The 13,667-nt window shown below is 40.6% G+C and overlaps 1 protein-coding gene across 2 annotated transcripts in view; it reads right to left on the bottom strand.

The window, feature by feature from the left end:
* The window catches only part of IL18RAP (interleukin 18 receptor accessory protein), an 86,635-nt gene extending 77,797 nt beyond the window's left edge, over nt 1-8,838 (bottom strand). For both annotated transcript variants that reach the window (XM_075590420.1, XM_075590421.1), the window contains exons 1-2: nt 8,665-8,838; nt 7,552-7,611 (exon numbers count right to left, since the gene is read on the bottom strand). The gene's annotated coding sequence lies outside the window, so the exon portion shown is untranslated. The remainder of the gene's footprint in view (nt 1-7,551; nt 7,612-8,664) is intronic.
* Between the last annotated feature and the right edge of the window lie 4,829 nt (nt 8,839-13,667).

The raw sequence follows: 13,667 nt of genomic DNA, 5'->3' as shown, positions 1-13,667 counted from the left end.
CAAACCATACCCCAAATACATACACTGACCATCGCTCGAACACAGTACCCCATGGTGATTTTTTAGATCCAACTGGCCCCCCAAACACAAATCACAGAGGAAGAGAACAAGGAGAGGGGGCACATCTAGATCAACTAAGAGATCGGGAGCATTGGGGTTACAGATCACAGAGCAGGGGGAGGGGAACATGGAGGACAAGGAGACAACGCAGATAATAAATCTATCAGATAAGATACTTTCCCCAGCACATATTGCTGTTTTAGGGAGAGGTTTGTCTTACTGTCCCACTAACACCCTCGATAAGTTTGAGTGCATTAAAGCTCTGAATCTTTTCTCAAGGAAACTTCTTTTACATAAATTCCATAGTAGGCGTGAAAAAAAGACAACTTAAATACACCAATGGAAGGTTATGATCATATTGATCGGATGACTATACGTCTATTAGGTGATTTATTGAAAGAAAGTGAAAAACCAGCAGGTGAAGGACCGTTTACAGATGTCAGAAACAAATCAAAATTCATACCAGCTATGGAAACATATACAAATGTAGACGAATTCACTAGACTGGTTACAAATGATATTGAACAGAAACATACACGGGCAAATCACAATATCTCACCTAGGGAAATAGAAGCACTTAAAGATTTAGAATCAGATGTTAATATAATCATTAAACCCTCTGACAAAGAGGGCAATACAGTTATTATGAATAAGGAAGATTACCTCCTGGAATGTGCTAAGCTTTTAAGTGACAAAAACTGTTATAAAATGTTGGCCAATGACCCAACAGAGAGCTTTCAAGATGTTCTCAAACTAATTTTGAAAGAGGGACTTCAACATAAAGTAATTACCAAAACAGGACACGATTTTATTTTTCTACCCCATCCAAGGATAGCGACCTTTTATCATCTCCCCAAAGTACATATAGGACTGTTACCGCCACCAGGGAGACCGATAGTATCGGGGATCAGTAATGTTACCTCTAATGCCAGTGTTTATCTTGACAAATTCCTAAGATCGTTCGTTAGTTCCCTTCCTTCACATTTAAAAGATACCAAGGATATCTTACTCAAAATTGATGACGTACACAAATTGATGAAAAGACCTATTTGGTTGGCCTGGATGTAGTCAATCTTTACACCAGCATTCCACACAAAATAGGCCTAGCAGCTACACAATTCTTTCTAAGATCAAGAAATATGGAAGCTAAACTACACAACGATTTCATCATCAAACTACTTGATTTTACACTAAGTAGTATTTTTTTCATATTTAATAGAAAGTACTATCATCAAATCCAGGGTACCGCAATGGGGACCACATGTGCTCCCACCTATGCCAATTTATACCTCGGCTGGTGGGAGGAAACTGTGGTCTTCAGCGATGCCCTGGAGATGTATGCGGATCACATTTTATTATGGGTCCGCTACATTGATGATATCCTGTTATTGTGGAGAGGAACAAAGGTACTCCTATGTGAATTTGTGGAGAAACTTAATAACAACGTGTGCAATTTGAAATTAACTATGCAAGCTGATAAAAACAGCATTGATTTTCTGGATATCACAATCAGAAGAGGTACAAATGGATACCTAGAAACGACTATATTCAGAAAACCAACAGCTACTAATAGCTTATTAAAAGCTGATAGTCATCATCCTGACCACCTCATAAAAAATATTCCAACTGGCCAGTTCCTCCGACTTCGACGCAACTGCTCCACTACATCTGACTTTGTATCGAAAGCGGAGGCAATGAGTGAACGGTTCTATGAAAGAGGTTATGGTAAAGGAATGGTGAGAAAAGCTTATCAAAGAGCACTCCACACACAGAGAGATACACTTATAACCCACAATAGGAGAAGGGGAGCTACCAAGGAAGTGATTTGCTTCATTAGCACATACAACACACACTGGAACGATCTTAGACGTATTTTTAATAAACACTGTCATCTATTGACAGAGGATGAGGACCTAGCTGAGGTACTTCATAAATCTCCACCATTTACCAGCAGAAGATCAAAGAATATTAAAGATTGAGTTGTTCAAAGCCATTACCAACCGGTCCCTACAAGGACCTGGCTAAATCATAAACCACAGGGTTCATTCCCCTGCGGCCGATGTAAAGCCTGTGTTTTCATGCCCTCAACAAAAACGTTCACTGACACTAACAAACAAAATATATACAAGATCAAGGATTTCATTAACTGTACTAGCAGAGGTGTTATTTATCTAATCAAATGCACTTGTGACAAAATTTAAGTGGGAAAGACCTATCGAGAACTTAAGGTGCGTATCCTGGAACATTTAGGATCTATACGCAATAACCATGAAACACCAGTCTCTAGGCATGTTAAAAGGTATACATCATGGGAACTGCAAATCATTACAATTTGTAGGAATTGAACTAATACCCCTAGGACCACGCAAAGGGGATTGGAATAAACACCTATTGCAAAAAGAGTGCAAATGGATCTTCAAACTAAAAACACAGAGCCCATTGGGCTTGAATGAAGGGTTCATTTTTTCACCATTTATTTAACTAATATCAATACTTAGGACATAACATCTACTGTTCTGTTTTTAGTGAGTTAAATATCGTAATTTGTACGGTGACCTATACAGGATAGCAGGATAGCATAAATTTGAAACAGGATAGCATACATTTGTAGTTAAGGAAGTTTGCAAGAGTATGAGATTTCTTTCAGAAGGCATTCAGAGGAATGAGTGGAAGAATGTTGCATGCTCTTGTTGGCATAGATTTGGTGTTTAGAAGTCATCTAACCTCGTCTATATAAAAGTCCCGTTATTTTATTTTTGAAAGGCCATACAAATTGTAGTTTTAGGACTGTGTAGGAAGCTTCATTTTTAACATTAAACTAATGTCCCAATCCCCTGCGTGAGGGATTAATCCAGCAATTAATATGTATAAGATGGCGAAACCCGTTATCTGCTATCTGTACTGCTCAAGGTTTTTTTGTGAAATGCCTGGAACAAGCTGCTGTTTGCCCGAAAAAATTATTTTTTAAGTTGGAGTGTCTTTAAAAGTAAAATCTGGCCTTGTGCTCGGCACTTCGCAAAGAGTTACAAAAAATTAGTGTGGAGTCCTATGCAAAATCATTTGTCTATTTTAAAAGGAAATCTTCTGCTTAAGATTTCAAGGTTTTTCTTATATTTACAGGTTCCCTATTGTAGATGCCACCGTTATTAAAAGACCTACTACAGGCTTTTTCTTTTACCACAAGCAGTATATATATATTTTCTTTTTAGTCACTACACATACAAATCTATTTACCAGTTTAATTTTGCTATATAAAGCAACCAACACTTTAGCCACTACTGTTTTCATAACTATGTTTATATCTTTGTTCACATAAGTTTATAGATAATATATGAACAAAGGAGGGGAGATACATAGGTTATTGAAGGACTCTTTGAGATTCCTATAGAGGTTCCAGAACTTGATATGTTTGTAAATAATACACAATGCACAGCAGCTTCAGAATTTATTTGAAGCAATGTTAACTCCAAGGGCTCTTGCAGTAATAAAGGTTGCTGCCATACTAACAGGGCTGACGGGCTCTCATTAAAAAATACCTTTGCAGATGTCACAGCAAAGCAGGTAGAAAGCCGTCCCTATGTTGAGGGATATATCATATCTGCCAACTTTATAATTTTGTAACCATTTATTCATTTTTGGGTGTCCTGGACATAGAGTTAAAGGACAGGTAATGCATTGTTGCAAGTGCAGTTGCATAAGTGAGCAGGGTATACTTTATATACAAGGCATTTCACATTTTTAGCAGAATAGTTACAGTGGAGTGTTTGAGGTGAAAGCCAGGAGTGAGTGTGGGTGTGGGACAATAGCCATGAGTGCAGGCTGTTGGGATGTTTGATTTGTGGGGCAAGTTTTAAGGTTAGTTAGTATTAAATGACTAAAAGGTTGACAACATTTGCATCAGAGGAGATGGCAGATGGCAGTTAGGTATGAATGAGAGCAAGTGTGTATTGGGAGAAGTGAGATTGGCCTGTAGTTTGAGACAGTGTTTTTGTCCCCACTTTTGAAGATTGGGACAACTCTGGCAGTTTCCCAGGTCTTAGGGATATGGCCTGCAGACAGGATAGTGTTGATTAATTTATTTCTAGGTATAAATTATCTCCCTAATAGATACTTATGGGATGAATTATGACTATCAGTAGTTCAAAGGAACTAATTAAGGACCATGTTATTGGTAATAAAACAACTAATAAGTATTGCATGCAACTAATATATTTTTTGAGTCTCTCTAGGCACAGGTCAAAGCCGAAAGTGCACCTACGCGAGACGGGTTAATGGTCAAGCATTTTCTACGCAAGCACGCTCTTCATCCCAGATGAAAAATCCATTTAAATACTATTCCCCACCAGCATTGCAGTAAAAGTTTGCTTATCATCATGGATACACATCACGTACGTCAAAATAGTGCCAGCCTCGGCACAAACAGCTAATATAGACAAAGACAAAGTGCCTGCAAATTAGTGTTTTGATGGGCATAATACTCACAGGCAAAAGTCCAGGCCTCAACACACGAACTTTGAACTTTTTATTTTTACAGGTTTTTATTATTTTTCAGTTACAATGTATGCTCCATTATGTTTGTGTAAGTGGCGTCCCATAAGGATGACAAAAATAGTATGAGGTATTATTTGTTTAGCTCTGTTTATATTGTTTGGATTTATAGATTTATAGAATCTCCCTGCAGAATGATATCCCTGTGGGAGAATGTTTTATCAGTCAAACACACGGTTATGTTAATTGCTCACAGGTAGAGTTGGAAACAAAAGAGAGACACCCAATACACAAGTGCTAAAAAGTAGTCCATGGGAAGAACAAGTTTCGGGGAATTTATTCCCAAATGTAGGAGTTGGGTTACTGTATGACAGGTTAGATATCTCAATCATACAACCACAGCCATTTACTCATTTAACCAAGAATAGGTTTAGTTTAGATTAATGGCCCTACAGAATGGAATAGCTCTAGACTATATTTTAACCTCAAAGGGATGGGTATGTATGCGCCCTAGTTAAAGCGCAATGTTGTGTATTTATCCAGGATTCAGGAACCATTGGGACTTGGTGGTTGGATTGATTTGCTTTGAGCGAAGCTAGCAAATGCTTTTGTATGTGTGTCTGTCCTACTCATTACTCTCTATGTATGTGTTACGTACAGTAAACTCTGATCCAGAAGTGCGTTGCAACCCCCACTGATGCTATGCCTCTTTTCAATGATGAAGATGTCGGCAGTCCCCCAGAAGAAGAGACCGAAGAAGAAATCAACTGGGCTGATATAATGGCCGGAAAGGAATGAAGTTATGCATAACTTGGAAATCTTGGTCGAGCAGGACTATGAAATGGTTAACTGTTCTTTAAATAGACTGGCTCTTATGGATATGGGCAGACTGAGAAGACTGGATATGAGGAAGGTGGGAGGTCACCAAGGGCCGTGAGTCAACCACAAGGAAAGGATCACAAGTCAGCCATTTTGACCATAGCACACATTTTGTCCGTTTTGCCATTCTGAATAAATGCAGTATGAAAGATGCGTGCAAGAAGGATGTTTGTGCAGTCGCTCCTAGCAGAAATTAGCTCCCACCAATTCTAACAAATTCTGACATTTAAATTATGTGACGTATTGAGATGTAAGCAATTTTCCTTATCTGCAGAAATGTTTAATTTTATATATATATATGACTCTATTGGTCACTACAAGGCCCTAGTAATAAAGAAGAGTACCAAGTAAGGGTATTGTTCTTTAGAGAACAATAAGGAGGGAATTGTTAGGGACAGTAGGTAAGGCCAGATACTGCATCTGTGTTAAACCATCCATTTTGTCTGTAAAAACCTGTTAAGATTATGTAGTCAGCTTTTGCTGAAATATAATTTCTAATGTATTCAGCTTCTGCCAAATTACATTTCCTCTTTGCTCAGGATTTTTCTAAGATACTTTATATGCTAAGATACTTTTTGTGTTGTCAGTTTCCTGCTGTTTAAGTCAGTAAAGAATAAAACTGGTTCTCTGAGAGAGGCAGGATCGTCTAACAAAGTTGCTAGAGAAATTCAAGGTTTTTTGATAACAGACAATGAATGGGCTATGTATTTAGACAGTGCCTGTATAGGGAGAATTACGCCCCAAAATCATTCCACTAATATGTTCTGCCCATAAATCATGCCTCTAATCTAAACCACACCCAAGCCACACCCAGGTTACACCTACATTACGCCTCTAATCAAACCATTCTTTTTTTCTGTATAAAAATCTTTTCCCTATGCTTAATAAACTGAGACAGAAGGATTGAAACACTGTCTGTGTATTGGTTCTTTCGTTTCCTGGATCTGTGCATTTATCAGATTGGAGAGAACAGTGTCAGGGCGTGTCAAAGCTTCCCGGGGAGTCTGCAGCAGTGCAGTGCTGTGTGTTCATATCCAGTCACAAGGCCTCAAGCCCTTTTGGCAGGGCAAAGGTTCCTTCAATAACCCTTTTTACAAGAGAATATATAGGTATTTCACTGTGTATTTGTGCCATTGGATGTAGCACTGGGCTCTGTTTGTGTTTGTTTTTAATCATAGCCCTCACCTTGAGACAGACTGCATGTGCAGTTGAAACGTTGGACTTTTTGATTGTGATTAAATCTTCATTTTGCAAAGACCGAGTGCCAGGATCTTCTTTTCTACTGTGCCTATACATGGGACCTGCAGGACATCCCATGGTCCAGCGAGCACCGGCTATTTATCCTATTCATTCAAGTAAGATGTGTGCCAGATATATTTCTACTTTTAAAGTTCCCGCCTTACATAGGCCAATAGGAAGCCACACCAATGACATCACGGATTCCTATTGGCCTGTAGGGTGCGGGATTTTTTTAAAGCGGCCAGTACGTGATCCCCGGTATCCGAGCAGAGCAACTACCGGCACCCATTATGGAGGTAAGTATCTCTGGAAGCAGGGGGTCCACAGAGCTTAAAATAGTGGGGTTCAGCTCCGGAGACCCCCTGCATCCATACAATGTAAAAAAAAAAAACTTCACTAAAAAAAATCGCCGGCTTAGATTGTCACAGTAAACGCAGTATTCATGGGATAAAAAAATAAATGTTGGCATAATTCTAATCTTAACATTTAAGGCTAGTAAACAGATGTATACATATCTTGCTATTTACATCGCAGATATTTCTGCTAATTATTCAAGAAATGTACGATGGAGAATATGAATGTGCAAAAATGTTTGCCATTTAACAACTGAACTAACCGCTCATTTTTTTGGCCAAATGTACTGGAATAGGTGCCTACTGTATGCAAGTGTTTCTAGAGGCAGCTCAAAATCCATTGCCAATTGCTTCTGAAGTGGGAACTGTCTCAGTCATTAGTCAGTCACTTGTGCTCTATAGAGTGCACTTCCTTCAGTTCCATGTCCTCTATCTTTTTAATGTTTCAGACAGGCTTAGGCAGGCTAGTAGACTCCAATTTGCATCTATATACCACATAGCATAGTCCAAGGAAACATACAACTCTGGTTACCTTATTATTGACGTGGGACACAAGAGAATGCCTATCATCCCTCAGACACCCGTTCATTTTCTGTAGAATAGATACAATTAGAGAACAACAAATTATCTCTGATGGTCTTAAACAAACTAAGGAGTTATTCACAAAACAGCAATAGCCCATAGAAAATCCTGTGGGTTTACTATTGTAACTACCAACTGATGCACTAAGCTGCATTAAATCAGGGCAAATAACATCAGGTTACCTAAATAGCAAACAGAAGTTATTTTCCCAGAGTTTAATGTGGATACACTAAGCTAATTATACTACTTACTTACATACAGCTCATTATTAGGATAGAGTTAACATTGCATTATTTAGCACTACCTTGTGTTAGCTTCAAGTAACCTGACTTTAATTAATGTATTATCTAAAGGGAGTTAAAGGGGGAGAGGGAGAAGGGGTCGGGGGAGAGAGACAGTAGAAAGATAGGGAATGGGAGAAAAAGGGGGAGGGGAGATAGAGAGAAAGGGGGGTGGGGGTAAAGAGCGAGAGAGATAGATAGATGAGGGGTGGGGGGTAGCACTCCAAGTCCTGTATATATACCCTAAAACAACATATGGAGAGACACCTGTGCTCAAAAAAGAAACACACCTGAGATACATGGGAAATATGCTAATAGGAGTCATTAAAAAATACTTTGCATATCCATTATCATCATCCTATTAAGTCTCTTTCTCTATCTATTATATCTCTCTTGTGATGTTCGGGGGAATAACTCTTGCATATCTTTAGCACTAGCGCATAAACACATTATTTAAGGAGTAGCACTGGGTTATCATTAGGTTACTTGATTTAGTGGATAGGCATTATAATTAACCTTTACGTTAGGTTAAGTAGGCTATAGGAGCTTAGTCCGTCTGGCCCTCTAATGTACCCCTTAATGTCTGGTTTTCAAGCACATGAAACAACACAGTAAAAAACAGTGTGCCTCCCACCAAATAATACAATAACGAATAAAAAGCCAGTTATCAACATAATATTTAACATTTATGTTAGGGGAATTACTAAAGAATAACCTTGATTTCATATACAGTACGATTGGATCTAGGTTTTTTAAAAGAGCTCTGAGTCAGACCTACCTACCTTATGTTCCACAGCAAATATCAAAGGCTTTCATTTTCACAAGCAGTTCATTGCTCCAAAACCTTAGCTCTCAAAATGACTCTTTCTACCAAAACTCCATATGAGACAACTGAACCAAGTCTGAAAGGTAAAAACGTCTTAACATTCAAACAAGATTGTATATTGTTACTATTCATCAAGATGACATGCAGGAAATGGAAATATTTAAATTGACAGTGTAAAAAAAAATAACAAGAAATGTATCTAATAAATGACGCAGCTGCAGAACAAAAATGTGCACTTTTCTATATATTGTCTGAAATGATCGGCTGGTTTCACAATTGTGGTTAGTTGGTTTCCTTTCAACAACACACAAATGTTACTCCTCTGCTCACAACATTCTACCTTTTCTGTTATAAAACGTGAATTTGGACTGCTATTACGCACAGAACTGTTTGTCACACTGTGTCTAACACCTTCATTGATAGAGGGGTCTGCAATGCACAGTAAAGTTATAAAGTTGCTGGTAAGAAGGGGTTATCACCCATAATAGTAATCCAATTTAGTGCCCAAACAAGGGGCAAAAAAAAAAAAAAAAAGCTTGATGCAATATTGTACATAAAAACATATTCAGGAAAATGGCACTAATTGGCATTTTTCAACAGATCCTGACAACAATATTTCTGCATAGCAAAAAAAAAAAATTGCAACTGATATTTTATTAAACACCACAGAGCATGTTTATAGAGAGAGAGGATACAGAGAAGTGCAAGAAATAAACCCTTTGGCTAAGTCCCCGCTGGCGCTGATCAGGCTGAGCGGGCGGCGCTTGCGGCGGGGACTTACATATATAGGTATATGTAAGTCCTCGCTCACGCGGTGCGCGGTGTGCGCATGCACACATGCTCAACCGTGATCGGTGCTTAGGTAAACACAAAACCTATACTTACCCGCGCGCTCAACTACCCGCAATGACCCCCCCCCACCACCCTCCCCCACGCGCGCGTACATGCAGGACACCTGTGGCTCATGCTTGGAGCGCTCTGCATGCAATATCCTACATTTTTTTTTTTAGATTTTTTTTAATATAAATCAGTTCTGTAGTATTTATGCAATACTTGCTAAACATTTAAAAAAAAAAACTTTTAATGCCATTTTTAATGGGTTTTAACACAATGAGCATCCTTTGATTTATGTAGCAGGCTTTAGAACACTTCCCCAGCAGTGCAAGGTCTTTGTAAAACTTTCCTGTTTTTGATAAATAGTTGCCAATATTCCCAGCAATTTGAGCTGCAAACTGTAACAATAGGATGGATTCTGCGATGTATGTAGTATTGACCATATTTCTTCTTTTGTTTTGAAATAATGTAGACGAAGCACTACATCTCTGGGTTTGTCAATGTTGGGTGGTCTAGGTCTGAGTGCTCTGTGATAGTGATACATTTGACGGAATTATTGGGGTGTCTTGGAGAATACGAATCCAAACCATCTAACTAGGAATTCATCTGGGACAGCGATTTTTTTCTGGAAGGCCTCCAATCCTGAGATTATTCCATCAAGATCTCTTTTCTGTATCCTCTTGACGTTCCAAAATCTCCTCTTACTGAACTCGCAATCTTTCGTTGTCTTGGGCTGCGGATATCTTGGTCTTTAATGACCTCCCCCACTTTTATTTCAGGGTGTCTGTGCGGTATTCTAAATATGTGATATCTCGACGAACTTCTACAAGAGCAGAGTGGAGTTTCGCCTGCAGCAGATTTGTTATACTCTGAAACAGATTTTTGTGGAGTGTTGATCAATTGTTTCGCTCTCTGACTCCGAGTATTGTTGGGGAGTTTCCCACTCGATGGGTGCAGGCTGCGTCTTTTTTATAAGAACTCTGCCACCCTCTAGGACCGTCACTCCCTTTGATTTATATTTCATTGACCGTTGTCGACTTTGTCACTTTTTTTTATATGAATTCTTATACCATTTTTTTATTGAAATGTGCTTTGGTTATTAATGGGCCTCTTCCCTCATACAGACATGTTGCCTGTGGTCCATTATGACTCGCTAAGACTGGAACTTCATCATGTGCCTCTCTTTCTGGATGCCTTTTGTGAACAAGGTTCCAATGAGACGTACACGCATGCGCATATAATAAAAACAGTATGAAAAGAAAAGCAAGCCTCGCAAAAGTATTGATTAATAAATAAGACAGAGTGATGGTGTGAAAAAAGGCGCTAAAACTCCAAAACTTATTAATTCACTATAAAGTGACTAAGTAAACAAATGTGCAATATAAATTCATAAAGTGCAAATACTTATGTGAATAACGTGATAAAATTAAGGTTGTGACTCCCTTCTCAAACCCTCTGGTGGGGTTGGTCTTCACTTAGCCCCAAATGTAGAAAGTTGATTTTTCGCAATCCAGGGGGAGCATGTAAGGAGAGAAAACAACAATGCAAATATCTAAGTGCAGATGATTTTCTTATATGAATAAATTGACTCAAATCTTGTCTCTTCTGTGTGTCCTACTCACAAGAATGAAGTAGTATTCAGGGCAACAACAGTGAACTTTGGTGTATACTTCAATGGTCAGGAATGGCTTTACTTCACTCTGCAACTCAGCAGGAAAGGAGATGAAGAAAAACAGGAAAACACCATAGCGCAAATTAATGTGGTAAAAGTTCAATAGTTATACAATTCAAAATGCGCACTTACAATAAAGCACTATTAAAAAAGCATAATATACTGATTGTGAAAGCCGGAGAGATCACCCAGTACTGTGGCTCGTTAGGACGCCCACTGTGCTTGATTGAGCTCTCCGCGTTCGTCTGTCTGCTTCCTGGATACACTCAGGTTGCTCAGCTCCGTCGCGGCTACTCATATGGCGCGTCACTTCCGATTAGGCTTCCGTAGCGTGCCTGTCCTCAATAGTGTGTCTCCCTGCCTCTCAACAATTGTCTGAGAGGTCCACTCTACGCGTTGCGCCAAATCACTTAGCGGCTTCCTCAGGAGTGTAACACCCCCCCCTAATCTATACTTTATATAGCAAGTGCAATTAAAAGCATATATTATTCAATTGATTGAATTTGCTGCTTTAATGGGTTACTGGGAACTAGTATATCTGAGTGTTATATTCACATCATCAACATAAAAATGTGTATATATATCTCACAAGAGTATATAATGAACCTGATAGAGAAATGTATGCACCCATTGTGCTGAACTGGAGTGGACTAAAGTGAATAAATGAGGCTTCATTGTGCATTGAAAATATATACTGGGCAGCAATTTGCACAAAAACCTGCACAAAAATATATCTCCAGGAAAAAAGGGAATATTATTGAGGGGGAAAAAATAATTACAAACAACAAAGTTACCGACTAATATCTCAAATTGATGGTGTGAATATAATCCAAAGATCACAACATTTCCAAGGTTTAATCCACAAAAAGCCAACTCTAATACAATATTGCATTCTATGCATTACAAAGGGCTCACAGTCTTACAAGGATGTGTTCTAATTCGAACATGCTATTAATTATAACAGGGATGTATAACGACGATTAACTCTATGGGGTCTATGCAGTAAGCAGCAAAAAAAAACATTTGCCAGTTTTGGAACTAGCCATGTTTTTGGCGTGTTAAACTCGCTGTATGCTGTAAGGGCCGAATCCCTAGCGAATGAATGCGCCACCACCATTTGATAAAATGGCTAGTAACCGGTGGCAAGACGTCTGCATGGCGAGAAGCTGGCGAGAAGCCGTCCCCTGCCGAGATCTGTCTGCAGCAGAGAGAGATCCGCCGCTCTCTCCGCGCAAACATCGGCACATTAAAAATTATTTTGTAAACCATTTTTATTCATACTGTACATGTGCAGGGGGTCTCTGGAGCTGAACCGCATTGGTTTCAGGTCCGGGGACACCCTGCTTCCCAAAATGCAGGCCCCTTTATGAGGTGCCGGTTTCCCTTTGCATTTGAAGGTCCCGATCACGTGACCACGGAATGTAAACAAAGCAGAGGGATACCAGCACCCCATAAAGGGGAGTGTATCTCGGGAACCAGGGGGTCCCCGGACCTAAAACCAAAGCGGTTCAACTGCGGAGACCCTCTGCAGACCCTCTACACTATGAATAAAACACACATATCAATACACAATCATTCCTTACCTTTGCAGCTATCTGCTATGGTAACAAAGCAGCATGAATATATTTTTAATAATATTGTACAGTGAGTAGGGGGTCCCCTGAGTTGAACCGCATTGCTTTGTGGACCAGGGACCCCCAGCTTCCCAAGTTAAAGGCCCCGGTATGTGTGATTGGGTGGGCAGTGTCGCTGCCATGTTTATAGCGTCCCATACGCTACGTGCCTTCAATAAAGATGGCGTCGACACTGTAACCGATGCCCCAAACCGGGGCCTGTAACTCCCGCACAATATTATTAAAATACATTAATGCTGCTTCATTACCATAGCGCAGCGTTTCCCAAATGGTGGGTCGCGACCCGGCACCGGGCCATGGCACCAAAATTGCCGGCTCGCAGAGAGGCTGGCCGCGCGGTGTCTCCCGTCCCACCCTCTCAAGTTAAAAAAAAATGGCGGCGATTCCCCCTGCGGACCCGCGCGCTTGCGCAGGGCAAGCAGGGCCCGCTCCCTTCCTCCCCCCCCGCTCCCAACGTGGGACAGAGGAGGAAGTACCAGCTCCTCTGCGGCCCGCACGTTACGTGGGACAGAGGGGGAAGTACAAGCTCCTACTGCGGCCCGCACGTTACGTGGGACAGAGGGGGAAGTACAAGCTCCTACTGCGGCCCACTTCTCCCCGTGCCAGCTTCCTGAGCTCACCTCCCGTGGCACCCCCTCCCGAGCCCACCTCCCGTGCCCCCAAGCCCACCTCCCATCCCGGGCAGCAGGGGATATCGGGGGCAGCAGGGGAAAGCGTCCGGCGGCAAGGTAAGTCACCCCACCCAGTCACTGCCTCCCACCCAAGTGTCCCTGGCCCCCTCCCTCCCACCCACCCAAGTGTCCCTGGCCCCCAAGCCCC

The sequence above is a fragment of the Ascaphus truei genome, chromosome 3 (assembly GCF_040206685.1).
Source record: "Ascaphus truei isolate aAscTru1 chromosome 3, aAscTru1.hap1, whole genome shotgun sequence".
Classification (NCBI taxonomy): Eukaryota; Metazoa; Chordata; class Amphibia; order Anura; family Ascaphidae; genus Ascaphus; species Ascaphus truei.
Note: the sequence above shows the minus strand (reverse complement) of the source record. Positions and strands in the feature narration are given on the sequence as shown.